Below are 13,645 nucleotides of genomic sequence, written 5' to 3'. Positions count from 1 at the left end.
TGCTGTTGTGTGTCCTGTCGTGTGTGTGTGAGTGTGTTTGGTAAGCACGTTGCCGTCCCTCAGCGGGTCATGTGATGGAGCTGTGAGGTCTAATTAAAGCAAACAGCGAGGTGCTCGCAGCAGGTGGACAGAGCTTCACACGTCGGCCGTCAGCTCTCATTAGATACAGAAACAAACGCAGCCAGATTATAGACTGGACTCTGGACCGAGACGAGAGGTGGGAAAACTGGAACAAGCTGCCTGAAGTGATGAGCTTCCACAGTTAGAGAATGATTTTTGAGATGTAAAAACTTTTCCACCCTCCAACGCACTGACCCCATTTTCTACAAAACATCTGTCACTTTAAGAGTGAGGAAAAGGAGAGACAGGTGGCGGTTTCTCCGTCCTGAGTGTCGGTCCGGTCTTCAGCTCCCTCTAACGAGCTCCTCTCTGTAGAAACAGACCAGAGCAAACTGAGTTTGTATCTGGATTTTATTCGACAGCACTTTAACATTTCTTAACAGCCCTGCTGTCTTTGGGCCTGACGCGGACCGGACACGGGGGCTGTGTTTAATTTGCTGAGCTTGATGTGATGTAAACTGGGCCTTTAATTTTTTTACTCTTTCATTACTTCCACTTTGTACGACTCCCACAAACTGTTGACAGTCGTCAGCTTGTGTTGAGGAAGTTGCGGTCTGACTCTCAAAAGGCAGCTTAAGTGGAAGTCGCCTGCCAACCCCAAAACACATCATACTGATACAGCATCATAATGACAGCACCGAGGCGTGCCATGAAGTGAGAGCGGAGTGAGGCTCTGAAAATAGCTGCGGTGTAATCAGAAGTGGTTTTAACACACTGAGCAGATGTGTGTTCAACAGGAAGTGGACGCATGTTCATGGAGAGGAAATCGAACTTTTCCTCCTCTGCCGTCACATCTGTCTCTGCGTAGACAGATCGTTCATCAGGGTGAAACGGTGTGTACTTCAGGGGGCGTAGGAGAGGCCAGCGCTCACACAGCAGAGGCACTGCTGTCGTGGCAGTTTGCGTGGAGGACGGCGGTCTCTCAGAATGGTTAAACACTGTAATTATGGCTCTTTAGTTCTGATGAGGTTGATGATAACGAGCAGGACTTGGATCACAACGTGGGAGGAAGATGTTTGTTGTCTCTGTCTCTGAGTTTCATTCAAAAAAAAAAATGCAACCAAAAACTGAATATAATGAGCCTGTTAGGAAGGTCCAGGAGGATCCACCTGTGGTCGGAACCAGGTGAAAACTAAAACAGTCTCCTCTGTCATCACGGCGAATATGAATCGTTGATTTCATTGCGTGATTTCTCACTGTGACCTTTGACCTCTCGCTTAATATAATAAAAAATGGCTCCCTCCTTCTTCCTCAGTAATATGCAGCTCCCACTGCGACTCAATGCTGCCCTCATGTGGCAAAGCATCTGAAATACAGAATTCATTTCTCTCTTCCCTTCTTTATGTTTCTCATATTAAAGGTCACAGCACAAACAAACATTCGACAGAGAATTATTCTGATTGAATTATCAGCCCAAGGAAATCTTAGAGAATCTATCGAGAGAAAATTACAGTCAGAAATAAGTTTTAGTTTCACGTAAGTTCCAACAGAGCAACAAAAATACATCCAGTATTATTCCTCATCATGATGACTCCAGTGTTTCCTAAAGGAGATAAGACAGGAGGCACTAAAGCTCCTTATGATACTTTCCTTCAGTCTTTTTTATTTATTTTACAATAAAATCTGACTCCTTCAAGCTTCAGTGTCATGAGACGCCGCATTAAAAACACTTCCTGAGTCAGAGGCCACGTGTGATATTTATAACCACAAAGAGACAATCTCTAACCTGACACGAGATTCACATTTGGAACAAAGTCTGCCAAAGGAAATTACAATAGATCAGGTTTCACCGTGAAATTAAATCCAAAGCTGCTGAACGTCAGCCTGAATCCAGAGAAAGAAAAACACCACAAATACAACAGAAACATCTGACGCATTTTAATATAATAATAATGTAAACGCATTACCATATAAATTAATTTAAGAATCATATAAAATTTTAATTGTCATATATATTCAAAGTAGAAAAATACTAAATACTGTAAACATAATGAGCATTATAGATATCGTAAGCTGGAGACCATTTTCCCATAGACTTCAATACAATCTTTTTACAACCAGCGGAGTCGCCCCCTGATGACGGTCAGTGTCAGGTCCGGGTTTAGAGTCCCGGCCTCTGGTGGTCTGCGGAGGAACTGTAGGTTCAGTCTGACTTTCTGCTTGTGTCAGAATTACAACACAAAAAATAAAAAAGGGATCAAAGTCGCTGCAGCAGAACCACAAACATCGTCTTAGCTGGTGTGATCGGACTCCTCTGTGAACTGATACTGCAGCTTTAGAAACACTCATCTGTGCGTAAATGAGCGGGAAGCTTCGAGGTGGATGTTGTTATTCTGAGCAGGTGAAGCAGCTCAGCTTCTCCTCCGAATCTGAATAAACACAAAACCACAGAAACAGACGAGGCAGCCGAGCAGAAAACTCCTGCCTCTCTCACCCACCATCTCTGTCTCTCTCTCTCAAGTGATGTGGTTTGTGTGTGTGTGTGTGTGAGCAAGTCAGGATGATCAACCCCGCACAATCTGATAAACTCCTGCACACAAACAAACACAACAAACACACACACACTGAATTAATACTGATACCGTGCTGAGTCGCTGATGTTTGTAATTATCGACACTCACTGCAGCAGAGGATGGTCCCGCGTGTGTGTGTGTGTCTATTAATAATTAATCCCCAGTTCATTTGTATGTAAATGTGTCCAGACAGCGCGCAGCTCTTGTCTCCCTCCTCGTGATGAATAAAGCATCAAGGAAGGCCGTGCTGCTCCAGAGTGAGGCAGGTGACTTCCTAATGAGCAGCACAGAAGAAAAAGGAGGCGAGCGGGTGACTTGACTGAGAACCTGCAGGAGGAGGAGGAGGAGGCCGAAGGAGAGCTGAGAGCTGGGTTCAACTTCTGTGTCAGATTTTACCTGTTGATTGTCGCTGCAGCAAATGCGCCACAAAATGGCTGCATTGTGTGTTTTCAGGCTGTAATTATGGCTTTAATTAAGGTGCGGACCTCAGGTGATGTTCTCTCTTTGTCTTGGCGATGAAAAGCGCTGATTGGAGGGTTTACGTTCCTCCGGTCCGCACCGCTGCTGAGCTGATCTGGACCTGCGGCACATTTAATCATTGTCACGTCTGAGGCCTCATCTTAACTTCAGCCTGACAATGAATCTTTGAAATGAACAATGGACACCTCCACCCCCCAGTCGTCCTCAGCGCCACCTCCTCCTACTGCTTAAAAAACAAACAGAGGAATTACAAACTGGAAGTCAGATGATGCACATAAACCTGAAGTAACATTAACATTAAAATACATGAGTTTGAATCCAAACATCCAACATGACCATCTGTGGACAAGTCACATTTTAATCTGCCTTCTTTAGGAGCAGGTAGACGGAAACACGTCTATAAATATGCATCTCACCTGAAGGTGACGTAGAATTTTTAATCTACCTCCCTGGAGTTCAAAAAAAGCATGATATATTATTATATTCAGATCTTCAGTCAGGAGCCCGACCAGGAAACGTGTTTTCCCACGGTGTGCAGGTGACTTTGAACGCCTTGGCCTGACTAGAAGGTTGACTGGGCTCTGCGGAGGCCCAGAGGCAGCGCACACGACCTCCAGGTATCTAACACCTGGGCGGCTCCACAGTCAAAGACAGTCTGTGTTCAGGTGGAGGTGGGTGAGGATTGTTGCCTTTAAACCAGAGTTCACCTGAAGCCTTCAGGGAAACACGATGGCTCCAGACATTCTCAGCGGTGCTGTTCTTCTTTCCACAACATGCATGAAAGAAAAGTTGTCCTGCTTGTTTTTCTCATCTCCTCACACAGTGGCTGTGTAAAGTGCACATAATGGTCCGACTATTGATTTTGAAAAGGTGAAAAATTGTCCCGTTGAGGCGCTGAAGCTTTGTTTTTTGAAGTGATTTGAGCTCAGACCTCAGAGAAGCTGCTGCTCCACATCTGTATCATCTTCCCATCAGTGTGTCTGTCAGCGTCCGCCGCTCTGAACCTCAGACTGACTTTAACATGGAGCGGCCTGTCATGGACGAGCCCATTGGTTGGTTTCCATCAGGTTACTATGACCTCATAGTTTAGTTCTGTTGCTAGGCGACGTCTGGTGGTCGTAGTGATGACGACAGGAACGATAAAGCGATAAAGTCCAGGAGACAGTGGAGCTGTGTTCGATTCCCCCGCCGAGAACATGTCATGTTGAGGAAGTACTTATTATGTTATTATCATAACCACGGTGACGAAGTTAGGTACATCAGTGCCGGTATGTGCTACTCATCGTCACCATGACAACTACATCCGGTGTACTGTAAGGCTGACCCCATTATCTGGGTCAGTCAGAGGGTGTGGCTGAAGAGAGGGTGGAGGAATGGGCGAAGGATTGGACTGATTGGTGGACTGGGTGGAGGACTGATTGGTGGACTGATTGGTGGACTGGGTGGAGGACTGATTGATGGACTGGGTGGAGGACTGGGTGGAGGACTGATTGGTGGACTGATTGGTGGACTGATTGGTGGACTGATTGGTGGACTGGGTGGAGGACTGATTGGTGGACTGGGTGGTGGACTGGGAGGAGGACTGATCGGTGGACTGGGTGGAGGACTGGGTGGAGGACTGGGTGGAGGACTGATTGGTGGACTGGGTGGAGGACTGATTGGTGGACTGGTTGGTGGACTGATTGGTGGACTGGGTGGAGGAGTGATTGGTGGACTGGGTGGAGGACTGATTGGTGGACTGATTGGTGGACTGATTGGTGGACTGGGTGGTGGACTGGGAGGAGGACTGATTGGTGGACTGATTGGTGGACTGATTGGTGGACTGGGTGGAGGACTGGGTGGAGGACTGATTGGTGGACTGATTGGTGGACTGATTGGTGGACTGGGTGGAGGACTGGGTGGAGGACTGATTGGTGGACTGGGTGGAGGACTGATTGGTGGACTGGAGCTGAAAGGATGACCACCTTCCGGACTGAACCTTCACATAACCTCAACTTTTCTTCGGCTCCTTTGTGTTTCAATTTGTGACATTTCCATTGTGTGTTTCCACCCAAAGCGCCGCCTTTAAACCTTCTCATTGTTTCCACGGCACAGTAAACATTCGCTCCGTCTGAATTCCAACCAAACCATTTGTATGGAGTCCACAGTCCCTGTCACACGATTACAGCTGCAGCCTCTCCAATATGTCTGCTCCTCAAACCTAAAACAGTAGTAACAGCCACCCGCAGCCCTTTGGCATGGTGTACTGAACTGTGACACCAAATAATGACTTTTATTTTTCCTTTGCAGGCGGCTTCGTTTGATTAATTGCGGGAAAGCGGCCAGCAGCTGCAAACACTCCTGTCATTAGGCAGAAAAAAAAGAAAAGTCGCAGCCTCAGAAAAACCACACAACTGCAGACTGTTGTGTGGTTTTCACTTTTCCATGAGCAATTTCAAAGTTGACATCTGTTGTATTTTGACTCTTATGACCGCTGTGTGATTGAAAACCTGCTAAAAGCCTCCTTTGTATTTCTGATATCCCTTTTTATTGTGTCTCTTTTTTACAAGTAAATGATTTTCTTTGTCCAGCCACAATAGTATGCAAATTCGCTCCCAGGGTGTGTCACACATTTTCCTGTTTTGCTGCTGACTGCAAAATGGCCACCTGGTTAATGAGTGAATGTGAATGAAAGATGAGAGGTGACGCCTGCGGTTCGATTTGGCTGAGGATTTGTTTCCTCCTCTGGTTTTTTGAAGTTTGGGGCCAATTCCTTTTCCTAGTTTACAGTATGAAGGGTCATTTGAGCTGCGTGTGACGGGAAGGGATTAGTGGACACAGCCACAAACCCACATGGTAAAGAAAAGGCAGAAAGACGTCGGACTCTGGCAGCTGCTCAGACGAATTCTACATTTTGGTTGGACGTTAAAGTTCAACATTGACATCATGACCTTTTCCCACAACAACAACATCTCTATATTTGTTTGTCAAGAGGACGCTGACACAAGACGTCTGGACGAGGTCAGTTCTATGTCAAAATGACACCAACAAAAATAAACACGCAACGTCACAACCAGCTCTGGCTCTGCATCCAAACCTTAAGAGCGATGAGCCATGAGTCTTGATGGAAAAAAAAACAGCTACAAAGACACACAAAACAATCAGAAAGAGGCACATAACAAATACAAAGACACACAAAACAATCACAAGGACACGTAAAACTACACGGAAGTTCAAAAAGACAACAGAGAAGAGATGCACAACTACAATTAGACAAAGAAAAACTACCGCAAAGTGAGACACAAAACAGCCACAGAGAAACGCACACAACAAATCCAGCGCACCAAAACAACCACAAAATAAAGCAAAACGCAGATACAAAATAACCTGAAACAGACACACAACGACCACAAAGAGATGATAAAATGACTGCAGATGGTGGGTGATGGGGGGCCGGGGGGGATTTAAAGGTCTTTTCCCAAAGAGCTGTTTTTCACAAAAATCATTTTCATAAGAAGAGACCTGGGATCGTTACAAACTAATGAGGAGTCCACTTCAGTGGCGAAAACCTTCTCTGTCAGGGCGGCAGGGGAACTTTTCACGTTCCTGGTTTTTTGGCAGGGCTGTTGTTGCCTCCAAAGCTTTTTATCTGCAGAAATTTGTGACACTGACAGCTCTTGATTACTATTTTAAAGCCTATTTTAAGCCTTGAGTGGTTCGGTTTTTAACTTTTGTTGCTAAGCAATGTTGGCCAAAACTCTGCTTATTGGCTAGAGCTGGCACTTTTGCCTGGCAACATTACCTGATTGTGTATTCTGGAGACACTGGCAAGAGCTTCCAGTTGCAGAAAACTCCTCTGCAAAGATGGCTGGGGCTGTGGCATCAATCTTGTTTTGAAGGCCCCGTATTATTTCCACCAGCTTGTCCTTAAATGCATCACGTCTGAGCATAAAGACAGTGTGCTTTGTGATAGTTATAAAAATGAGCAGTTTACTTAATGAGCAGTTTCTTGAGTGAATTCGACTTTAAATAAACTCCTCGCGGGCAGCGAGTCGCAGACGTCTGGATCGAAGGGTCAATTAAGAAACTGGCTGATATACGAGGTTTTAACAGTCCTGTGGAAAAAACACCTGGACAACTGCCTCAATACTGCTCAAAGTTCACATTTATTCAGCCATAAATAAGGAAAATAAAAAAACAAAACAAATTACAACATTCCCAAAGGAATCCTTACGGCTGAAACACTAAGAAACAAATATTCGTAAAATGAAAGTAGACAAACACTCACTTTAAGTCCTGATGTGAGTCTGCTGCATTGCACCACATTAAATCAATCAAACTTTATCTCATAAATGATCCTTTCACGCCCATTAGAGCGATCTGATCTGCTTCACAGATGAATGACAAGCAAATATTAAAGACAGCACAAATGCAAAAAAAAAAAAAAATAGAAAAGTGAAATAATGAGAATAATGAAAAGGGAAAAATAAAAATGGATGTTCTTTTAGTGATAATAAAGATCAAATCTTCTTGTACATTTATATGATGAGGATCGATGACACTATTACAGAAGCTTGTTTGCTAACTTTTTTCTTCTTAATTTTTTATGAACACACACATTTCAGTCAACACACCGTGAACATGCAGACTGGGAGCGGACAGCCTGCAGTCCCGCCTCCGTCCTGGGGGGGTCGCTCTCCGTCATCTTTTCCCAGGGAAGCGTGGAGGGGAATGCTTCCACACTCATTGCATCTGATCAGCTACAACAAGCCCATTTATCAAAAATACATGAGCCTGATGAAATGCACACAGCAATCTGAGGAATGAGGAATGAGATGGGGGGGGCTTTCCTTCCACCCCCAGACTTTAGATCTGCTCCTTAAAGGTCTGACCTGATCATCATCATCATCATCATCATCATCATCATCATCATCATCAGCTGCTGCAGGTCAGCTCCAGGATCAAACAGGTGTTAAAAAGAATTCACACAATTGGCTTTTTTTTTTTTTTTTTTTTTTTAAATCTGATTTATTTTTCTCTCCTCGTGAGCTGGATTTTTCTTTACGTTTTCACAGCTTCTGTAATTCAAAATATCGTTTTACGAATTTATTATTATTATTAATAATAATTTCATCAGTGTGTGTTCAGGAATGTTGCACAGGAAATTAAAAAAAAGTGCCTCTCTGATAAAGTCCATATTGGAGGGAGGGGGCAGAAGTTGCCCCCACCCGGATGCATGGTGGGTGTTAGGGTGGTGTTGTGGAGGTGGAGTGGGGGGGTGCACAGCATGGATGCATGGCTGACTGCAACATGCCTGCACTTTTCCACCCCCCCCCATCATCATCATCATCACCACCATCTTCATCGTCAGTTGCAGCCCGTAACAAACAAACAAACAACCAAAAATCCAAATCCAACTTTTCCCCGCTCATCCTCCTCACCTGGTCGAACATAAATCCTGGCATCCTATGCAAATGCACGCTGACGTAAAAGATCATGTGGTTTGGTCGCCGAGCCCCCCCCTCCCTCCCCCCCCCCCCGGAGCAGCCAGGCTTTTCCTTTTTTCTGCTCTCCGCTGTTGTCTTTAGGTTAGCTATGCTGCTACAATCTTTACTGTACCCAGCGCTGGCCATATGCGCCCCGCACCGCACCACTCTGGATATCCGGGAATAGGCCGCCTGCACCGGGAGCCCCCCTGTCCGCTCACAGGTAGGACACGGATCAGGGGGCTGGGGGTGTGTGTGGAGGGGGAACCCCCCCTCCTCCACCAACACCACCCCCCGCACACCTTTTTTTTTTTTAATATTAACTCCTGGGGACATATTTCAGCTAAAAGTGACCGCAAAAAAGTGAAGTTTGGGGGCGGCGGACAGCCGGGCTGAGCCGCCGTGGCTCGCCTGCCTGCCCGGCTGGATGTGCCCGGTGCAGCGGGCTGCTGCTGCTGGAGCCGCCGCCGCTGCTAGCGACCGGCCGGCCGACCCCTCCATCACAGGGTGGGGGTGTTGGAGGAGGGGGGTCACCTTGCTACCACCCATCCATAACCCCCCCACCTTAAAAAAAAAAACACCCCAGAAAGCGCTTCGGTCCCCGGCGTGTCAGGGCAACTTTTCCCCGCAGCTCTCGGCTGCTTTTCGGATAGTTGTCCGACAAGTGACTGCCAGCCGGTCCTCGTTGTGTTGTTGTTGTGTTGTTGTATATGTATGAATGTGTGTGTGTGTGTGTGTGTGTTTTTTTTTCCAACTTTTGCCGTGCCCCCCTCCTCCCCCCTCCCCGGGTGAAAGTGCACATAGCCGACCGGAGCTAGCCGACGTTAGCCCCCCTGTGTGCCGCAGCTAATGTGACCGACAGCCGGGGAGCGGCAGAGGCTAAGCGGCGTTAGCTTTAGCTCTCCCCGGCTGTCGGCGGAGCCTTCCTCGGGATGGCTCGCTTTCATGTCGGAGGGGGGGTGAGGGGGAGAAGGCATTTGTTTTGGCTGCCCCCCCCCCACTCCTGCTCCTCCGCCAACAATCAGCTCCGTGTTTAAGAGTTAAAAACAATAAAAAAGGTGTTTTGCTGCTGTTGTTGTTGTCGTTGTGGAGCTAGCAGCAGCAGCCGGAGGGAGTGCTGCCGCTGCCCGCCGGAGGAGCGGTTCAAACGGGGCTAGCTTAGCAGACAGCCAGTCTGGGCTGCCCGGGTCATCTGAGGTGAAGCCGCCGTCGGAGCGGGCTGGATGGGGGGAGCCCGGCGGCGGGTACCGGCCCCCCCTCCACCATAAACTGCTTTTTGTCAGTTAAGCTGTTTCTTGTGTGTTGTATTTGAATTATTTCTTGCCGTTGTGAGTCTCCGGCGGTGAAACGTGTAACCAAAGCGGCTTTAAACTGCCTTTAATTTTCACATTTAAGTTTGTGTTTGTTTAAAGTCAATTTATTTGTGTGCTGTTTTTTTCTGGTAAACATCAGCCTGTTTGTGTGTCTGTTTGGTGAACACACAGTGTAGATGACACCGGTTCTTTATTGGAATAAACTCAGTATTTGTCTTGTTTTATGGAAAACTGCAGCTTGAATCAGTTTATTATTAAAATCCATGTTGAATTGATCTGTGCTGGAAACAGACTGCTCAATATCAGACTGATTTATTCGCTTTCAGTTTGATTTAAATTCTCTAACGACTTGTCTCTTTTCGACTGGTTCATCCAAAAACAGACCAGCTAGTTCTGGTTGAAAATGGCTTATGTGGAAGTTTGAGTGAGGTGCGTTGTCCTGTTGGGACAGACCTGTTTGTTGTAGCTGGCGTGGTGGCCCAGATTGCGCACAAGGAAATGTGTGACTTTTATTGTTATATTGTCTTTTTATTAACTGGCGTGCTCGGTGTGTGAATCGCCGTGTTGCGGCTCACGCTCTAAAACTTTTCCTCTTCAGGTTTATCCAGCCTGGGCTCAGTGAGCGTTCAGTGACCCAGTTCCACCCCAAAAAAATCTTCTTACATAGAAACATGAATAATTAGGTGTTCCTCTCCAGCCGGGCCTTGATGCAGTGACCTTTGACCTGAATCAGCAAAGAGCCCAGTTATTTCCCTGCGTGTCCTCATATGACCCCCCCCTCCGCCTTGAATGGTGAATTGTGCTGTGATTGGAGTGTGAAGGACGTACAGGAGGCAGATTTCTGTCAGGCTTAGACGAACAGGTGTGTAAACTGGATTTTGGGCAGGTTTTACCCTCCACCACATCCCGACAGTGTGACTGAAGTGTGTCTTGGCTCTTGGAAAATCATTGGAGAGGCTCAGATTTGGCGGCAGCTCTTCCTCCTGCTTCTCCTCTTCCTCTCACTCATCCTCCCTCCATACTGCCCAGTCAACATCCACCTCCTTCCAGCTGCCGCTGCAGCCGCCGCCACACTTAATGGCTCCTGTTCAAAGTGTGTCAGATTTTTTTTAATATTATCTCCCTCTCGTCTGTTCTGCTTCATAATCACATTTCCTTTTCCATTGACCGACTTTCTGTTTTTTTTTGTCTCATATTTTGCTGCTATTGTATTGCCGCCGTGTCAGGCTTTTTAATCCTATGATATGGATGCAGGGATCAGTCAGTCATGCTGCCAGTCTCCAAATCAGAGCGCACTCGCTTGCTCTCTGCCTGCTATTTATTTGTCACAAACGCCGACAAACACACACACACACACACACTACTCTTCCTCGCTCAGAGACTTCTACACACACTCGCACATTCTCTTGCTTTTCCTCTTCCTGTTCTGACATGCTGCTGTTTCTCTGACACACATTTCTGCCGGTTCCTGGGGAAATACAGCTGTGATTTGCTTTTGCCACCTGACCTGTCACACACACACACACAGCTTTTATTTCACTGTTAAGATTGTTCCCGTAATTGTTTTTTAATTGCCAAACCTGCAGCTTGATGCATGTCTTTTTTTTTGTTGATTGAAGTCCGTAGCTTTCAGTCAGGAGGGTTTATGATAGCTATATGAGCCTGAATGAACACACACACACTTTGTTGCTCTATCAAACTGCTATTTATTTCACACACATGCTGAAAGCATGCATGACAGCTGCAGCTCTCTCTCTCTCTCTCTCTCTCTCTCTCTCTCTCTCACACACACACACGTTTTTTCAGGGCTTTATGAAATCGTGAGAGGCTTTGTGTATTTGTGTAATTGTGTGTTTGGGAACGAGAGTGCAAGTGTGCCAGTGAGTGAAGTGGCAATGATTTAGTGTGTGTGTGTCATAGTGTCCACCCTCTCTAGCTGCTGGAACTCTTCATGGAGAAACTCAATGCACACACACACACACACACACACACACAGGCTGTATTGGATCTGCCCGGCTGCTGTTGGACCAAACCCACCGTCCACGTTGACTGAGACGATTGCAGGGTCTGGGGGGTGGTTTGTGAGTACCAGGGATCCTCCTTTGACCAGATTTAACCCCCTGAAGGTTAAAGGAGCTCTTATTTTGGCGATCAGTCTGTGCTCTTTGCTCCTCTCAGCTGATCTTTGCGTCCTGCTTTTTTTCTTTTTGTGTGTATTCTACCATGTTAACAGCCTGGATCCGCAGAGAGAAGCATCATTTCACACTGTGAAATGATTCATTCATTCATCCATCTTCTCCTCTGATCTGTTTTCCGGGTCACGGGGGGTTCTGGAGCCAGTCCCAGCTCACTCTGGGCGAGGGGTGGGGTCACCTGGACAGACCAACAACCACTCAGACCTACGGACAGTTTAGTGTCACCAATGAACCCAGACAGGATGTCTTTGGAGGCCCCAGGCCGGGAACAGACCCGGACCTCCTTGTTGTGAGGAACAGAGCTAACTGCCATGCTGCCACTGTGAAATCAATTTATTTCTTTTTTTTTAAAGTTAAGTGCAAGTAATCCACACCAATATTTACCCTCATGCATGCTAATTTTCCCTCTTGGATCCACAATTCCCTAAACATTAATCCTCCCCTAAACTCTCAGTAACTTATTTCAAATTAAATCTTCTGTTTTCGTGTTTCCACAAAACTGGCAACAACAAACTTCTGGACACACAAAGAGCTTGGAGGCCCGAACTCAGCTGAAACATCTGGTAAATCAGAGCAGAAGCTGGACAAATTGTACACTGTAAAATGTCCTCTCCACGTCCTCCAGTCTGCTTATGGGCCTCAAAAAGATTTATAATAAATAACTTTGAGAAATCTGGCTGATTTATACACACTTGGTGGCATTTTTGTGTCCATGTTTTTATCGTTTCTTATTTTTGTGCAGTTACTGTTTCTCTGGCCTCTGCACAGGCAGATGATCTCCTTTTAAATCTCAAAGCTCCGATTGCTTGGTGTTTTTCCAACTGGGTAAAAAGCCACTGGTGAGCTCAATAGAATAAACTAAAAAAAAAAAAAAACAACAACCCAGAAAAGAAAATGAATATCAGGGATGAGATGTGGTTGGTGAGTCAGAGGACTGGTACAAAGGTAGAATGACTCAGCTCAATAGTATTGATTAGTTAAGCGGTGTGTTTGACATGTGCAGCTGAAACGCAACATATACCTGAAAATGTGATTTTAAGTTTGCTTGCCAGAAATGCCCATTCTGAATAATTTACATAATTTACTTGTCTCCTCTAGTTCACATTCGATTTCCTGGATTGGCTGATAGTGATCACAACCTTGTTAAATCTATAAAAAGCAAATACAAATCATAGAAACTGTCACTCTATAACATGAGCAAAGTGTCTTTTCTTGAAAATAAAAATAATGTAACTATAATTTTTTTACTTGGACAGGTTTACATTTACAGGTCCATATTTTCACTTCTCCAGTCTTTTATTGTGAAGTGTAGACAGACAACAGCAGATATATTTGCGGTCCATCTGCTCTCTCAGGATTTTCTTTGGAGATCCAGTATCAACAGATCGGTCAGCCAATCAGAGGAGAGGGGACTCGCTCTTTTGAGTCATCCAATAAAACTTGAGCAGAGAAACCAAATCTTGCACAGTTTGGACGGTGGGTTCCAGGTGACTCAGGCTTTGCAGGCTTGGCTGCGGGCCGTGACTGCTTTGTTGTGACATCACAAAGTCCCAGAAGTC

The 13,645-nt window shown here is 45.9% G+C and overlaps 1 protein-coding gene across 1 annotated transcript in view; it reads left to right on the top strand.

Annotated features, from left to right (window-relative positions):
- The first annotated feature begins 8,649 nt into the window (after positions 1–8,649).
- The window catches only part of LOC115050522 (zinc fingers and homeoboxes protein 2-like), a 78,600-nt gene continuing 73,604 nt past the window's right edge, over positions 8,650–13,645 (top strand). The window contains exon 1 of the mRNA XM_029513356.1: positions 8,650–8,801. The gene's annotated coding sequence lies outside the window, so the exon portion shown is untranslated. The remainder of the gene's footprint in view (positions 8,802–13,645) is intronic.

The sequence above is a fragment of the Echeneis naucrates genome, chromosome 11 (assembly GCF_900963305.1).
Source record: "Echeneis naucrates chromosome 11, fEcheNa1.1, whole genome shotgun sequence".
Taxonomy (NCBI): domain Eukaryota; kingdom Metazoa; phylum Chordata; class Actinopteri; order Carangiformes; family Echeneidae; genus Echeneis; species Echeneis naucrates.
The sequence above is the reverse complement of the archived record's forward strand: the minus strand, read 5'-3'. Positions and strand labels throughout refer to the sequence as shown.